This window comes from Pinus tabuliformis, chromosome 3_1 (assembly GCF_031772625.1).
Source record: "Pinus tabuliformis cultivar Carrire ecotype Pingquan chromosome 3_1, CPIR1, whole genome shotgun sequence".
In the NCBI taxonomy this organism is placed as follows: Eukaryota; Viridiplantae; Streptophyta; class Pinopsida; order Pinales; family Pinaceae; genus Pinus; species Pinus tabuliformis.
Window position 1 is genome coordinate 316419420 of NC_142301.1, and position 18160 is coordinate 316437579.

Genomic DNA, 18160 nt, shown 5'->3' on the forward strand with positions numbered 1-18160 from the left:
CACTCTTCGTAGCTGTTCCTCAAAATGGGTAAACAATCATATGGACGTGAACGATCAGCCAATGGAAAAGTGGAGGTGACGGTGCAAACACGACCAAGGCTTTAATGGCTGATGATATTACATTCACTGTGGTTATTTACCGGGATAGTTCATTTTTTAACGAGCTTAAACGTGGGTGGAAACATTTGCTCGATCTTATGTTTATTTTTTAACGAGCATGAACTATGCGCTAAAACTGCTCGGATCTTGCGTTTATTTTTTAACGAGCATGAACTGTGTGCTAAAACTGCTCGATAACCCAGTCATATGATAAGAGTGTCTCATCAAGATTCTATTTTTTATGGAGCTTCATCTCACTAAGCTTTGCTCCGGATCCTTTCGTTATGCAAGTTCGGAAACGACTAATCCTACGAGTTTAAAGGGTTAGACCTATAGGTTTAAAAGGAGGACCTAAAAATTTAAAAAAATAAATAGTCGCCCCTCACTTGCACTCCAAAAGGTTTGCATGCCCCCAGGCATAAAGTACGATTTCAAGGTTACCCCTCAATTTGCAGATAAAACATTTGTTTTACCGGGAGAGGCCTACCTCTTTCAGGCTACCGAAAGATTGTTCTGTTATTCTTTCAAAAAAACACTTTTTCGGCGGTGTCTACCGAGATAAACAAAGGTGAGTGACGACGCCCGCCCTCTCACATAACTTTGACAAAAGAATATTATTCTAGAACAACCCCTCTTCCAACCATGGACGGGGTACAGACTAGTCATATTCTCCCGCGGAAACCTACCCTATACCCAAAGTTTTCCTGCCGAAGCAGACCAGGACGCATGCCCCCTAGGGTCCAGTCATATCTTCCCGGATTACTCGCGCTCATCAGGAGGACGGACCGTGGGTTGAGACACCTCTTGCGTGAAGAGACCGTTTAGGGATGGTACATGACTATTTGCGATGTGTGATCCGGGAAATGAAAGTTGGTACACGAGCTTGACCACTCTTCCTTTATGTGGAAAACACATTACTCTAAAGAGTGAGGAGACGATGGCTCCCATGCAATATATATAGTCTCGTCCAAGGAGTAGGTTATAATCCAAGGGTCCTTGCACGACCGTCACGTTCATTTGAACGGTCTTCCCTTTCAATGTGATGGGCACATTGGGGAGGATCCCTAAAGGTCGACTGGTTCCTTTATCAAAGCCTGATAGATTTCTCATTTCAGGCAAAAGCGCTAGCGAACCAAGCGCCTTCCAAGCAATAGAGGAAAGGATACTCACAGATGCCACCTCATCAATGATAGTGCCAACCATTACCATTCTGTATATTTGAACGATAATCCTGAATGGTATGCTTGCTGGCAACCGGGGTCTGCCTAGTTGGTTCCAGTCGAACGAGACAACTAGGTTGCTTGGTGGTGGGACCGAATAGACGGCCGGATATGACTCTGACGAAGTTCCTTCCTGCAATAAAGGAATGGGCAAATTGCCCCCTTGTTCGTCGGAGTCTGTGTTGATGAAGAGAATTTGGACGGTGTCGCCTTTATTCTCCTCTGTGATGGTATCATTCGAAGATAGAGCCTCTGAAGGCAAAACCGGGTCAACTGCCACCTCAACCTTTTGACTTTCGTCAGGCATGGATCCAGACGGTTCATCTTCAATGATAGGTGCTTCGGCTGACCACCTGGGCGGGCCAGCCGGGTTCTCAACTAGTGAAGGTCTTGGCAGGAGTTTTTGATATCCAGGAGGAAGTTGCGCTTGTAAAATCGGGCGATCTTCCAGAACTCTTTTAGCCTCGTCTAAGAAGGGACAACGGTGGATGGCATGGTCGCCTTCACACAGTTTGCAGGGAAATCTAGCTTTCCCTCTCCGTCCCGTGGCTTCACTTTCACTAGTTGACGGTGAGCAGTCAGCATGGCTATCAGAGGTTGACGCCACCGAATTGTGCAAACCAAGAGAACAGTCCCTTAGTATCCGAGGGATACAGGGACAATCTCTGTGGAAGTGGTCTCCCTTGCATATGACACATGGCGATTTAGGCCTAGTCAGTGTTGTGTGTGGATTTTTGTCAGACGACACTTGTTTGCCCCCAGTCGCTTTTGGCTCCTTCTTCTTCTTCTCTTTCTTCTTCTTTTCCTTCTTCTCCTTAGGAACTTGGTCTTTTGTTTTACCAGTTCTGTCAAGCGAAGAGGAAGGAGGAGAGGAAGAATTGGATGAAGTAGAAGGCTGGTGGGAAACTCTGGTCTGATCCAACTGTTGACTCGACTGTTCAGGAGTGGTGGTGTTCTGAACGACATTGGTTGAAAAGAGCCAGACCGGCAAGCCAATTGTCAGTCCTGGAAGCGACAATGTGGTCATATGAGGCGCACCAACATCTCCCCAAGAGGAGAAGGGACTAGGATTTCCACCAAGGGGAATTCCTTGGTTGGTGTGCTCCATTTTCTCAACCTAAAGATCAACGCAGGAATAAAGGGTGATTGTTCTGTTTAAAATAAATTTTAACGACACTTTAGACACAACTTGCTTTTTCACTTTTAAAGAGTCGAGAAAAAGCTAAAGATGACTCTAGTCTCCTTCGATGTTTTAACGAGCCCGAAGTGACAAATGCTCGGATGGACTTTTTCTGTTATAGAGTCTGAAAAAGGCCAAAAGAAACTGCTCTGGAGTTCTAGGCAGAGGGTGTGCCAAACTTTTCGCAAAACCGCAGAATACTTTTTAGGGTACGGGCGGTCGATCTTCCTGAATGCTGTGTTCAGTGCATTGCGATCAGTAGGGCGGCCGACACGGCTTCATAAGGATAAAGTTTTTATGCCTATAGAGGTCTCCCAATATATACGCGACGGTACGTGGGAGCACAATCCGTACTGGCGCTATCGTCCCTCAGGAGTAATCACCCACCATCAACGAGATCGACAGTCACCAGGCTTTACGACGCCGGAGCATGTCTCTAGCATAGACCTCTATGTTGTGCGTTATGTTGCAAAGCGTTGTTAAGTTCATTCAATTTATTTTAGGTTGATCTTTTTAGAAGTTTGCCTTTTGAGGTTCACCACGAGATGTATGATACAATTCCTAAATGCAGTCTAAAGATGATAAACAAGCTTTATATCTTTTCAACTTTGAAAATCCTAGCTACTAAGGGAAAAGAAAGACACCATCTTTTCTCAAAGAGCAATCAGCACACTCTAATGCACTTTTCCTAAATCAAACATGCAAACTATCAAGATGCAAATGCACAATGCAGGTGTTTGTTTTCCGCTTTCTTAGTATTAATGCCTACAAAGAAAGCTTTTTGTACAACTTTGAATTTTCTTTTAAATGACAAATACAAACAAGTTTGCTTTTTCGAAATTAGAGAGTGTAGAAGAGATTACAACACTTAACGATTTTCGAAATTAATACTTGTTTCGACACTTAAAAGAGACAAACTCAAACCAATAAGCAAAAGCAAATGTATAATCAACTGTAAACATCCAATGAACTCTCTCCTAAGATCACAATCAACAGATCTGAATCAAGGGCTATAGGATGATTATTTCACTCATGCAAAGGAAAACTGCGAATGACACCACAAACACATAAAAACACTCACAGTCTTTTTGTACAAAAGGAGGCAGAATTTAAGCAGAGAAAAGGAGTTATCAGACTGGTAGCTATGCTGGTTACAGGCTGCAAAAATCAGAGATCAACACAAGACAAAACAGAGCAGAGAACCCCAGCTGCACAAGGCCAAACTGTTTCAGCGCAACCTCAACACAGGGGTTTTGACATTCAGCGCAGGTAGCCTTCACAGGACCTGCGTTGAAATGCAGAACCTCTTCACAGCTGTCGCGCTGAAGGAGAAACTCTCGTTTCTCACTGGGTTCTGGGTCACAGATTGCTATTTAATCTACTGTTTCAGGCCAAATAAAAGCAACAAGCAAGGTACAATCAAAGGGATGCTTTGAGGGAGTACTAAGATCTATCACAAAGGATCATCAAATCATTTGTGAGTCCATTGTTCAGATCATAGACAAGTCCAGTGATTGGATCAAAGCAGCAACTGTCTACTTTGCATCTGGGAATAGCAGATGCAGTTCGATTGTTGCTGTCAAGTCTATGAAACAAACAATGATAGAAACACAAATAAAATGACTAAACAGATTTCCCCAGCGGAGTCACCAATTTGTTGTGGGGAAAAATGCCTATGAAGGACGATCCTATCCACCTAAGGTGTGACAGTGCCTTAGCAACAAACAGAGACAGCTATTCTAGTATTCTTCCTTTATGAATTAAGAATGAAGAGAGATGGATGGACTAACCGGTGTCTTCCATTTGTCCCTCGATCCGGTTTCTCTTCTCTTGGAGAGTTCCCAGCTACTTGCCTTCTCGCTCGCCCAGCATCAAGAGGTTTCTGCAAGATCACAAGAAGAGAACACTACACAAGACATGGATTCATATTCATAACTAGTTCAGGATTAGAAATAAACTAAACATACTAATGCAGTCATACATCAAAGATACACCAGTATATAGGAGAAACCAAGATAGCTTTATTGATGAATAATAAGGTTCAGGAAGAGATACAACCTAGAGGGCTCCAATCCAGCATCTCCTTCCCAGCAAATGGAATTCCTATCTTCACCCCCTTCAAAGCATTAAGCACCCAATGATTCCAATCTCAAACCAACAGTAATTCTTTGCAATAACAAAATTCCAGCCTCTAGATCTCATGGAGGAGAGATCCATATATAGATGTTTGGAGAGAGGATGAGTCAGCTTGAGATCTGACTAGTGTCCTCTCCCTCTGTCAGTTCTTGATTCCACTTGGAGGTTCTTGCTTCCACTTGGAGATTTGGAACCTCTTACTTATCACCAGTCGAATTCCTTGAGGCAAGTGTCATCGAGGAAGAATTTGGAAGCTTCCTGGGATTTGACACCTCGTGGAATGAACTTGGCACATGTCAACTCTCGCTCAGCGCAGGTAGCCAGTGTTGCCTTTGACATTCAGCGCAGGTAGCCAGTGTTGGCTTTGACATTCAGCGCAAACAGCTAGTGGAGCCACTGAATTGATCCTGAATTGACTTGTTTTTGAGCAGTTTCTGGTGGCGAACTTCTGTGAATTCTGTGGTTTGTTAGCCTTGTTCCTCTAAGGTTAGGAACAACATGTTTAGGGACTTTGGATCCCTTAGATTATGGACATTTCATGCTTAATGTTGTAAGGCACAAAAATGTCTATAACACCCACCTCGGTCCAAGCATAGTAATATCCAAGGTCTAGTTGGGGATTTGGCTCCCATAAGTTAGGATTTTGTTACCCACAATTCCTTCATGTAGCTATTATGTTTCTTCCTGTAACTTCACAATTTCTTCTTATAGCTTCCCAGTACCTTCTTTTAGCTCTACATGTACTTCTTGTAGCTTCTTTGTTTCTTCCTATAACTCTATAAGTCATTCCTTCAACTTAGTGAATTGTCTTGGAAGCATTTCTCCCTTGGTATCTAGCCTCTTTTTTAGAATCTGACAATGTTTTCCCTTCACAGACTTGGAGGTTATTTCCACATCTTATTTCTTTTCTTTCTTAGGTTCCTCCTCTTTCTGAATAACTGATTCTTCATAAGTGATGGGAGTTGGACAAGGAGGTTGAGGATTACCTTTCATGATCTTAGTACTCTTCCTCCTTTTGAAGTACATGGGAGATTGCATTGGTTTACTTTCTTTAGTTTTGGTTAAGGTACTTAAAGCTGTTAGAGTTGCAACAATCTACTCTTCTATGTTCCCCTCTGGAGTTGTTTCTTTCTCTTCCATTCTCCTTTTCTTTAGTGTCCTGAATGATGTTCCGGTGGCCTCTTGGGTCTTTTGTCCCTCTATTTTTGGTCAAATCAAGATTTGTTAGCTTCTCCGTAGGCACTTCTATCTCTGAATCTGCCTCAACTTGTGTCTCTAAATTTTATTCTTCCTTCTCCACTTCTTCTTCTTATTTTCTATTTTATTCTTATTCTTTAATTTTATCTTCCTCTTCCTCAGGTTCCCCTTCTATTGTTTCTTCTTCTAGTTCTAGATGAGCTTGGGCTTAGGTCTTTAGAAAGGTATCTCTATCCATATCTATAAAATCAACCCAAGGAATAAGGTTTTGGAGGCCTTCTTAAACATCCATTAATATTAAAATTATCACCACATGTTGTGATAGTTATTGGTGTTTTATCCCTTTCATCCTCAGAATCATTTTTTTGATTGACTGAAGAAGCAAATGAGGGATTCTTAGCCTTTCTTGGATAGGAAAGTTTGTTTGAAATACGAGTTGATAACACAATATAAATTGGTATGCATACACAATAATGAATCTCCCTTCACATAAGATTTATTTTAGAACATGGTAGGCTACTTGATCCCAAGGGTAGGGAAATATTTCCCTCAATTTTTGTCTTCTATGGGGTTTTCATCCTAAAGAAAGAAGTATTTAGTTGTTGTAGTGGCCTCATATTTTCCCTCTTTGTTCTAGCTTATAACCATTGGAAGCATGGTGAATTTATTGAAAAAATCCTCATTTAAATGAATGACAAGGCCTCTAGATATAGTGATAAAATCATGAACCTCTGGTTGTTGGAGGTTTAAGGGAAATTCTTGGGAATTTTCATCATCAAAGCCCCTGAATTTTTCGAAAAACTATAACCACTAAAAATTTACAAAAATGTTCCTGACATCAGGGTGCTGATAAATTCTAGAGGGATCTATGGATTCCCTTCGGTTGAGTCCCCCCCGATGGTTTCAATAAAACTTTTACCAAAGCAAGACAAGGAATTTCTGTTCTTTGCTATAGGTTTCTAAAATTTTCTGTGCAATGGAGGTTATTGAGACAAATGCAAAATGGAAAGTCTATTCTATAATGCCGAGGAGAGAGGAAAATTCAAAATGTAGCTCAAGACACTCTATTACTTCATCCTAGTATGCTCATGACATAAATACCCAACAATTCATCTTTCTCCCTTACTGAAATTAAAGTTGCGACAATTATAGGGTATTCTTATAAGAATTGAAAGGGTTCTTCAATTCCTTACACCAAATTATGAAGAATAAAATTTTTACTTACCCCTTTCCTGATGATTATCCTCTATTCCTTAGGATTGGATGGGAATAATGTCTGAAATTGGTCTTCTTGTAGCATCCTATAACTTTCCTATATCATTGGTTTGCAGATCCTATAGCAGTTTGTGAAGGAGATATCTCAGCTATGTCACCCTCTTGTAGCACTAGCGGGCCTCCCTTGTGCTTTAAAATATGTTTTTCATGCAAAATGGTATTCAGGGGGTTTGACTTATGTGGTTAGTGGTTGAGGTGATGGGCTCAACACACTATGAGCTAGCCCCCACCTACCATGTTTGCACACTGTACTTTGTGATGAGTAGGAATGTTGGCCCACTTCCTTGAGTTATCATATCATTTTCCCCTTTTTCCTCCATATGTGTGGGTTGTGTAGGAGATGAATGGATTTTAATACTAAAGGTGGCTGAGACTATTCGATCAAACCTAGCACATAAAATCTCTTCCTTCATACACTGATAACACTTTTATAAGCTAAGATGAGTTCGTAAGAGAGGTTTAGAGTATTGCATACATGGGCCTTACCGTGGTGTGCTTTTTTAGGTGATGCTAGAGCTATTGATGTGATTATTAGATCTCATTTCGATGGTCCTTAAGTTGTTGGTGATGTAATATGGAAGCTTCAATATTTCATTTCCTTTGGAGGTGTTTTGTATTTTTTATTGATCATGCAAATTTATACGACTCGAGTTGTCAAAGTACTATTGTTGTATCTGACCTGGTGCTATCATTTCCTGATGATTTATGATTCTACAGTAGCCTACGGGGGGTCTTGTATCTTCTTAGTTTTCTCTTTTGAGGTTCTGGAGTATGGTGGTCTTCAAACAGTCTCAGACTAATGCTGCAAACTTGGGCCTGTAGGGCTTATGTAGGCTACTTCAAGACTGTGTGTTTTCTTATAGTACCCACATAAGCTCCTCAGGTTCATAGTTTTATCTGATTGTGGCCTTAAAAAATTTAGATAATTCAAGGTGAGGTTGTTGGTGGTGGTTGGATAGGCTTTCTTTGCTGGTGGAAGGTGAAAGAGAGGTGTAGGGTTGAATTTTTGTGGATGGTTAGTGGGACAGTGATGAGAAATTGAATGTTGATGGAGTGGATAGGTACTAGGGGATTCCACAAAATTCCTCTCTTTCCCATAGATGTAAAAATTCAAGTCTACTCCTCCTTCCTATGCTCGACAATTTCCTGTAGCAATACATGTACTTTATTGTAGCATTTCAAGACACCGATTAAAACAAATGAGAGGGACTTGGAAATAATGGAATACAATTGGAAAAGGTGAGGGAATGAGTAGAATAGATATAGAGAAGTTGTTTGAATGCCTTGAAGGTGATTTCCTAGGCCTTGAAGTTGATCTTATTTGACTACTTACTCGAATCCTGTTGCATCTGCATCATTGTTAGAATAAATGAAACATAGGTGACTTGCATTTTTTTTTTTTTTTTTTTTTCTCTTTTTTATTTCCTTTTTCATTCTCATTTTCCTTTTTTTATTATGAGGCCCACAGACTACCTCATTGAGTTTTTTAGCCTAATTAGGCCTACCCTAGGTGGTTCAAGGGAGGAGGTTTTCACTAAGGGATTTTTATTTTTTCTATTATTTATTTTATTTTTATTTTTTTTAATTTAATTTATTTATTTATTTATTTTTATTTTTATTTTTATTTTTTAATTTTTTTAATTTTTATTTATTTATTTATTTATTTATTTGTCTTTAGGCTCATTGGCTTCCTCATGGAGATTTTTAGCCTAAGAGCCCACCTAAGGTGCCTCATGGAGGTTTTCACTTGGGGATTTTTCATTTTTTTTCTTTTTCTTTTTCCTTTTTTCTTGCTTCATCAAGGGTTGAATGGATTGGGAGTCTTAATGTTATACTCTTGACTTACTAGAAATCCAAAATACCAGAAATATGAAGAAAGATAGACCAAAACATAGAATTATCACATGAAATGAGACAAAATGCAAGAAATTTTTATGATTTAGAATAAAATTACAATTTTCACTTGCCTCTTCAAGGGGGCAACCTCCAACAGAGTAGAGATCAATTACAATAAGACTCCATGATATTTGCCTTACTAAATAAGAATATTTATAGCTTATGACATCCAAAGCCCTAACTACTAGTGGTCCCTTGCATAACATAGGCTATCCACTTTATTTATTAACTATGGCCCCTTTACAACTAAGTGTGGTCCCTTTTATATAATGTGGGTCAACCAATTACAATTATTAATGTGAGCTTTATTGCCTCTTTAACTAACTATGACTCTGACTCGGCCCCTTGGGATTATTACATAAATAAATGGGTTAGGGTTAGAACCTAACATTCCATTCCCCATTAAAAGTAGACTTGTCCTCAAGGCTGAAGCTGTAGAAACTGCTGAAGAATAGTGGATGGTTCCTAGGTCGCATCTTTTGGAGAGGTGTCTTTCCACTTGATGAGGATTTCCTTGATCAGGCGGCTGTGGAGATGTATTTCGCAAGTATCGAGGACCTGTTTTGGTTGGAGCCAAAGTGAGCCTTGCTCATCTAATTTGGGTAGACTTGTTTGAACCCTGTAATTTTTCCCAACCACTTTCTTGAGGCATGATACATGGAAGACCAAATGGATTTTTGAAGTTGGTGGCAAGGCGAGTTTTTAAATGACTACTCCTATGCACTAAAGTATCTGATAAGGCCCATAGAATTTTGGTGCTAGTTTTTGGCAACACTTTTGTTTGAGATGTGTTTGCTTATATGGTTGGAGTCGTAGGAATACCTGATCCCCTTCTTGAAATGAGTGCTTAGAATGATGTTGGTAATCTTGTTGCTTCATTTTGTTTTAAGCTTGATGTAGATTATCTTTGAGATGAGTGATCATGGCGACATAGTTCTCTATAGGAGTTGATCAATTTCCTGTACTTTAGAACATCCAGGGATATAAGAAACTGGTGAAGGTGGGAATTGGCCATACATTGCCTTATATGGAGTCATCTTGGTGGCTTCATGATAGTTAGTATTATACCACCATTCAACTAAAGGTAGCCACTATACTCATTGATGTTGCTTGTCTGAAGTGAAGCACCTCAGATGGGTCTCCAAAACCTTGTTGATAGCTTCTATTTGACCACGAGTTTGAGGAGGATAGGCAGTACTTAGTTGGAGTTGTGTGCCCTGTAGCTTGAAAAGTTCCTACCAAAATTTTCTAGTGAAAGTGGGGTCTTGAACTGACACAATGGAAGTCAGCACACCATGCAGTTTGAAGATTTGTTCCAAGAAAAATTGAGCCACCAAAGTGTGGGTGAATGGGTGTGGTAGAGCATAGAAATTAGCATATTTGGAAATCCTGTCAATCACCACCATGATGACTGTTTTTTTCCTGACTTTGGGATACTAGTGATGAAATCCATGGAAACATCCATCCAGAAAAATAGAGGGAGTGGACATGGTTGTAAGGTTCTCAGTAATTTGACTGTTCCCCCTTCATTGCCTTGGCACACATTACATTCAGCTACAAAAGTAAGAATGTCATTCTTCATGCTAGTCCAAAAGAAAGAATGATGTGCTCGAGCATAAGTCTTTTGAAAGCCTTAATGTCCTGCAATTAGAAATGAGTGCAACTCGTCCAAGATGCAGGTTTTAAGGGTGGAGGCCATGGGATAACACTACTCGATCCTTGTAGTGAAGAATCTCATCCTTCCAAGAGTAGTTTCCTGAGGAATTAGGTTCTGCTCTTAAGTTATTAATGAGTTAGGACAGAGAGGGGTAGGATATCCATTCATTTTAGGCCTCTTCAATCCAATCTGGTATGGGTAGAGAGAGTGATAGAAGGATACTCTTATCCTCAAATTCACGCAATAAGGAATCAACCACTACATTTTCATGCCCCTTCTTGTAAATTATCTCATAATCATATCCCAACATTTTGGCAAGCCATTTATTTTGTTGTGGTGATGATAGACACTGATCTAGAAAATATTTTAGGCTATTATGGTCTGTGCAGATTTGGAAACGTTTCCCCAATAAGTATGTTTTCTAGGTGTCTACTACATGTAAGATGGCTATGATTTCTATCTCATAAGTATATTGACCCAGATGTTTTCCACTAAGTTTTTGACTGGTGAAAGTGAATGTTCTACCTTCTTGCATTAATACAACACTAATACCAGTACCTAAAGCATCACATTCAATCACAAAATATTTGGTGAAGTCGGGTAAGGACAATAAAGGAGTGGAGCACATAACCTATTTGAGAGCTAAGAAAACCTACTGGGTTGCATTAGTCCATAGAAATGAATTTTTCATGAGAATATTAGAGAGAGGTCTGGCAATGCGTCCATGCTTGCGGATAAATTTGCGATACTAGCCAGTGAGACCCAAGAATCCCCTCAAACTCTTCAAAGTTTTTGGGTGGGGTAAATCTTGCATTCCTGAATCTTGTATGGATCAACCCTCACTCCTCCATGACCCACAATGTGTCCCAAATACTCTACTTCTTCCATGCCAAAGGATCACTTGGATAATTTGGCAAATAATTTGTGATTGTAGGTTTTAACCCCATACAGAAATTACCTGCATATGAATTCTAAGAAATAGAAAATAAACAATGGTGAGAACATAAAACATGAAACACATATACACAGAGATTTTCCCATGGATCCAAAAATTGGGACTACCAGATTGATTTTTCATTGTATTCCTTTCAATGTTACAATACATATATATACATGTTGAAGCATCCATAAACCCCAATCCATTAACCCTGGATTATAACATAACTGTAGTTCCCTTGACTGGATCTACAAAATACCATGGAAAAAAACCATCATGCCCAACACCATATGCGAAGTCCATGCCCAAAACCATAGGTAGGTCCACCCACCTAATATAGGGTCCAAAAATAAATTTTCCTGGGGCGCTGCCTCAGACCTCATTCAGGCAGCTACCACCCCCCTACATACCTCCTGATAGGGGGGCTCGCCCCTCTGCTGCACCCGACGCAACATGCAGGGGGGGATATCACACCCCCTGTGACCCCCCTAATGTGCCCGGTGCAACATACAGGGAGGGCTACCACCCCCCATGTGATCCCCCTGCACGTGGTGTAGTCGTGGAAATAATATAACGCACACCCAACATTCTACCACTTATTGTTTTCCTTCCATAGGGGGCGATGGGAGAGCTTAGTCATTGATTCAACCCTGCAATGCCCATTTTTTATCTACACCAAGAGAAATTCTCAGTGCTCACATACTTTGTCAATGCATCTACAATATTCTTCAAAGTGTCCACCTTTACCAGCAACGCCTTTTTGTCCTCAACCATATCCCTCACAAAATGATACTGAATATCAATGTGATTTTTATTTGAATGATAAGAAGGGTTCTTTGCCATGTAGAAATTTTGAATAATATGACACTTATTCACAAAGATTATCCTGATTATACACTATTGCGGAATGCATGCATAATACATAATACATAATCTTGTCTACGTTGATCATCAATTTTGCAGAATTAAAAACAATGAAACATCAATGACATGCGCACATTAACACAATATGTAACCGGGGAAAGAATACAACTGAAAACCCCCAACTATCTGTATATTATATTGATTGAGAACATGTAAAAATACATAGTACAATACTCCTCACAAGTACTCAGTACTATCTCCACCTGTTACACACAAACTAGCTCAGATCTGAATCAATCACAGGTTCAAATATCCTTTGCTGCTTGCCTGCCTCCACTACACAATCCTACATGAGAATAGATGAGAATGGCTGATCCAAACTCGTATTTCCCTTGGCTGAACCACGCAATCCTCATTGGCAATACTCAATCCATTGATTGTGCAAATCTCATGCACAACTATAGTCACGACTAATAGCAATCTCAACCTCTAACACCTGTCTCCACTGAACTATCCATGCATTGAGTTAACTGATGTATTCTTTAGTTGCTTTATGAGTTAATAATTAGTGAATTAAGTAACAATTAATTCACATCACTCATCACTAGTGTATTTGTAGTTAAACTAAATACAACTAGTTCAACCAAGTCAAACTAAACACAACTCCATCAACTCCTCAATCAACTCCACCAAACTCAATCACTTGAGTTCTAACTGAAGTCTATCATGCAATAGCTCAACTGACTCATAAGAAAAGTGTATTTCCTTCTGACAGCTACATGTGCCACATCTGTAGCTCGAACTGAAGTGCTCCAAGAGGATAAGATAATGTTTATAGTCCAAATATTATTAAGAGCTAATAATATTCGACTGTTCTATTTTTAGCCTGGCAGTCTAAAAATAGACTCCACCCATATGTCTAAAAATATAAGTCCATCTATTTTACCAACATGACCAATCATCCACAAATAGCATCCTGCAACTCATAGACCATGATCCATATGTCTAAAAATAGACATAGTTTAAAAATAGACTTTGCGCCAAAAATAGCCTGCAAGCCCACTTAGTGAAGGCGACTCCTTTTCACTAAGCTCCATCATCTTGTTTCATTTTCAACACTCCCTCTCAACAAGATATGGATTATCAGCAACCCCTATCCTGCCTCGGTGGTATTCGAACTTGCTCCTGGTGAGCGCCTTCGTCAAGATATCAGCATCCTGATTCTCCGTTGGAATGTATGAAACTAACATGATTCTCCGCTGCACACAATATCCGATATGATGGTACCTAATGTCAATGTGCTTAGATCTATCATGAAATACTGGATTAGCTGAGAGTTTAATGCAACTCTGGTTATCACAATAAATCACAGTAGGCTCCAAGTATGAACCGAACAACCCGACCAGGATCTTCCTCATCCATATAGCCTCGCATGCAGCCAAACTTGCTGCCATATACTCGGCCTCTGCTGAACTAAGTGCCACGGCTCTCTGCTTCCTACTGTACCAAGAAACTATTGTCAACCCGATACTGAAAATCCCTCCAGATGTGCTCTTTCTTTCCGTTGGGCTCCCTGCCCAATCTGCATCCGTGAAGCCACATAGCTTCACCTCATCCTCCTGTCTGTACCACAATACATATCCCGATGTGCCTATGAGATAACACAATACATGCTTGCCTGCCTTCCAGAAGAGCTTGGTTGGCTTAACCATAGCTTGTGAAAGCTAGTTAACAGCATAGCATATATCGGGTCGTGTATTGACCAGATACATAAGCGACCCCACTAACTGTCGATAAACAATGGCATCCACTACTTCTGCTAAAGTAGCATCCTCCTTCCTCCAACCTCCAGGAAGAGGAGTATCAACAGGCTTGTAGCCATGCATGTTGAACTTCTCCAGTATCTCCCGAGCATACTTACCCTGAGAAACAAATAGTCCATCACTGCGCTGCCAAATTTCCAATCCAGGAAATAATGAAGGAGGACCAAGTCCTTCATCTCAAACTCCCTAGCAAGGTCCTCCTTGCATGAAAGTATCAACAACTCATCACTTGTCAAAATCAAATCATCTACATAAAGTACAGTAATAAGCAACTTACCCTCCACCACAATATGGTATAGGTTAGGATCCGCCTCACTCTTGGAGAATCCAAGTCTGGTGAGATAATTGTCTATTCGTGTGTACCAAGCACGTGGTGCTTGTTTCAACCCATACAACGCTCTTCTGAGCCTGCACACATGCGACTCGCTGCTGAAGATCTCGAAACCTTCGGGCTACTCTATGTACACCTCCTCCTCAATGAATCCGTTGAGTAACGCAGTCTTCACATCCATTTGATGAATGTGCCACCCCATCTGCGTTGAGAGAGCAAGAATCGTCCATATGGAAGAATACCTTGCGACAGGTGCAAAGGTCTCCCAATAATCGATCCACTCTATCTGTGAAAAGCCTCAGGCAACAAATCTTGCCTTGTACTTCTCCACACTCCCATCAGCTACCTGCTTCACTTTGTAGATCCATCTGGAACACACCACTGATTTCCCTTCCGGTCTTGGGACAATCTCCCATGCACTGTTTCTGACAATCGAATCATACTCTTCCACCATGGCATCTACCCATGTAGGATCCTCCACAGCTTCCTCGAAAGAGGATGGCTTAGTCACAACACATTTGCTCACAAGAGCCATGTATCCAGTGTATCAATCAGGTGACTGTCTCTGTCTGCATTGACCTGTAGGTGGTCCTACAACCTTCTCTACATCTTGAGCCAGTTGCTCAGCTTCTGTAGTGTGCTTTCGCCCTTTGATGGTTGGAGCTGCATGAGTGGTCTCTTCCACTCCATGAACTTCATCTTGTGGCTGATCCACATCCTGAAGCTCATCCTTAGGAACTAATAGCTCCTCATTTGCATGCAAGTGTGGCTCCCTCTCAAGCGAACACTTCATGGCTTTCTCCTCCTGAAATTTGATATCCCGTCGCACAACAATCTTGCGACTGTCTGGCAAATACACATGATAGTTGTGGGGCATATCAGTGTACCCCACAAATATCCCAACCTCTGCGGTCAGCTCTATCTTCTTCTTGTCATCCTTCGTCACATGCATGTAAACGTTAGAACCAAAAATCCTCAAATGAGAAATATGAGGCCTCTTACTAGAATAAGCCTCCTCAGGTGTACTCATGCCAAGTATCCTGTGAGGACAATGGTTCTGCACATATACTACAGTATTGCATGCTTCTGCCCACAAGTGAAGGGGTGGGCCCTGATCATGCAACATCGCCCATGCAACACCCACGATCATTATGTTCTTCCGCTCAGCAACCCTGTTCTGCTGTGGGTTATGGGGAGCTATGAGCTCTCTTCGAATTCCTTCTACGTTGCAGAAATCCTTGAACTCGCCAGAGATGAATTCACCACCATTGTCGCTCCTAACAGCCTTCACCTTCTTCCCCGACTCCTTCTCGACCACTGCTTTGAACTCACAGAACTTTGAGTATGTATCACTCTTCTTTTGCATGAAGAAGATCCAGCACTTTCGAGAGAAATCATCAACAAAGATCACATAGTACCTGTGCTTTGCTGTCGAAGCTACTGAGAAAGGTCCACACATGTCTATGTGAATTCTCTCAAGGATCATTGTGGCACGACTATCCTTCTCGTGAAAGGTGGCTTTCACAAATTTTCCCAAATTACACCCCTTGCACTGATCTGACTGCGCAAGAGTGCCTTTAGGAAGCCTAGTAGTAATATGCTGCAGCATCTTCAAGGCTCCATGGTGAAGGTGGCCCAATCTCCTGTGCCACAGCTTGCCATCATCCCGGCTCACCAATCCTTCTACCTTGCATGCCATTGTTGCGCAGCCATCTACATGCAAATGATAAAGGTTCCTGACTCGAACCCCTATCTTCCGGGTTTCTCCAGTTGTCTTACTGCGCAAGAAAGCCTTTCCCTTGCTGAAAACAACATCATATCCCTTGTCTTCTAACATCGCCAGAGATATAAGATTCTTCTTCAATCCTGCAACATGCATCACTTCCTTCAATACGAAGGGTTTACCAGACTCCCTCATAAAGGAAATGGTACCGATACCGGTCGCACTGTATCTACCATCATCGCCCATCTCGATGTGCACTCCAAGGTATTTCCCCTCCAGATCAGAAAACAAATCTCAATCTCCTGTCATGTGAAAAGACACACCACTATCCAAGAACCATACCGATCCCATCACACTTGATACCAAGCATGCAATCAATGAAAAATCAAGCTCAAACTGCGAGGCTAAGGCCTCTCCCGCTGCAGATCCAGCAGCTTGCTTACTTTTCTTCTTCTGCGGACAATTTGTGGCATAATGTCTGTGCTGGTGACAGTGAAAGCACTTCACCTTGGACATGTCCTGCTTATTGCCTTTCACACCAGAATGAGAAGCTTTCTTGTTCTTCCCCTTCTTTGCTTTGGCAGCCAAAGCGCAATTTTCTTCATCAGGTGCCTTTGATGAAGATCCGCCCCTGGTATTTCGCCTGATCTCCTCCTATACAAGATCCAACCAAAGTCTCTCCCATCCTGGCAATTTCTCCCGACCATTGATAGAGTCCTGATAGGAATGCCAACTCTTCGGAAGACCAAGGAGAGTAAGCTCACCAAGTCCTCATCATCGACAGTCACCCCCACACTTCCCAGCTCATCCCTGCATTGAGTGAACTTCGTGAGATACTTGGGCATACTGTCTCCTTTCTCACACTTAATGTTTCTTAGTTTATCCTTGAGCGCCAACTTCCTCTGGTCGCTCTTGCTTTGGAATAAATATGTCAACGCTTTCCACATCAAGCATGGAGAAGCCTTTCCATGCAGACTGGACACAATGTGATCCTTCATGCCCTCCAATAGAATCCTTCGACACTTTGCTGTCTTCTTTTTCCAACCTCAACGTGAGTAGCATCAGTAAGCTTTGGGACCTCAGCCTCTATGAACTCCTTCAGCCCATTGTCATCTAACACCACCTCCATTCTATCTTTCCATGCAATATAATTTGAGCTGCCCTCAAGGGCATACTCCAATCTCAATCCGTTGAAAGACATTTCAACTTTGACACCAAGAACACACTGCTGCAAATTCGAATTCCACCAGCTCAAAAATCAACCGCTTCTGATCTAAAATTCGTGAGAACAAATTATTTCTCGTACAGAGATTGATTGTATGGGATTTTACCAAATATCTCACCTTCCAAAGGAAGGATGAATCCAGAGGCTACCTGGCTCGATTACAGATTCTGCCTGAAGAAATAAAATGTAAACACTTTCTGAATAATAGATCCGATGATCAACTCTGCTCTGATACCATGTAGAAATTTTGAATAATATGGCACTTATTCACAGAGATTATCTTGATTATACACTATTGCGGAATTCATGCATAATACATAACCTCCTCTATGTTGATCATCAATTTTGCGGAATTAAAAACAATGAAACATCAATTGCATGCACACATTAACACAATATGTAACCGGGGAAAGCATACAGCTGAAAACCCCCAACTATCTGTATATTATATTGATTGAGAACATGTAACAATACATAGTACAATACTCCTCACAAGTACTCAGTACTATTTCCACCTGTTACACACAAACTAGCTCAGATCTGAATCAATCACAGGTTCAAATCTCCTTTGCTGCTTGCCTGCCTCCATTGCACAAT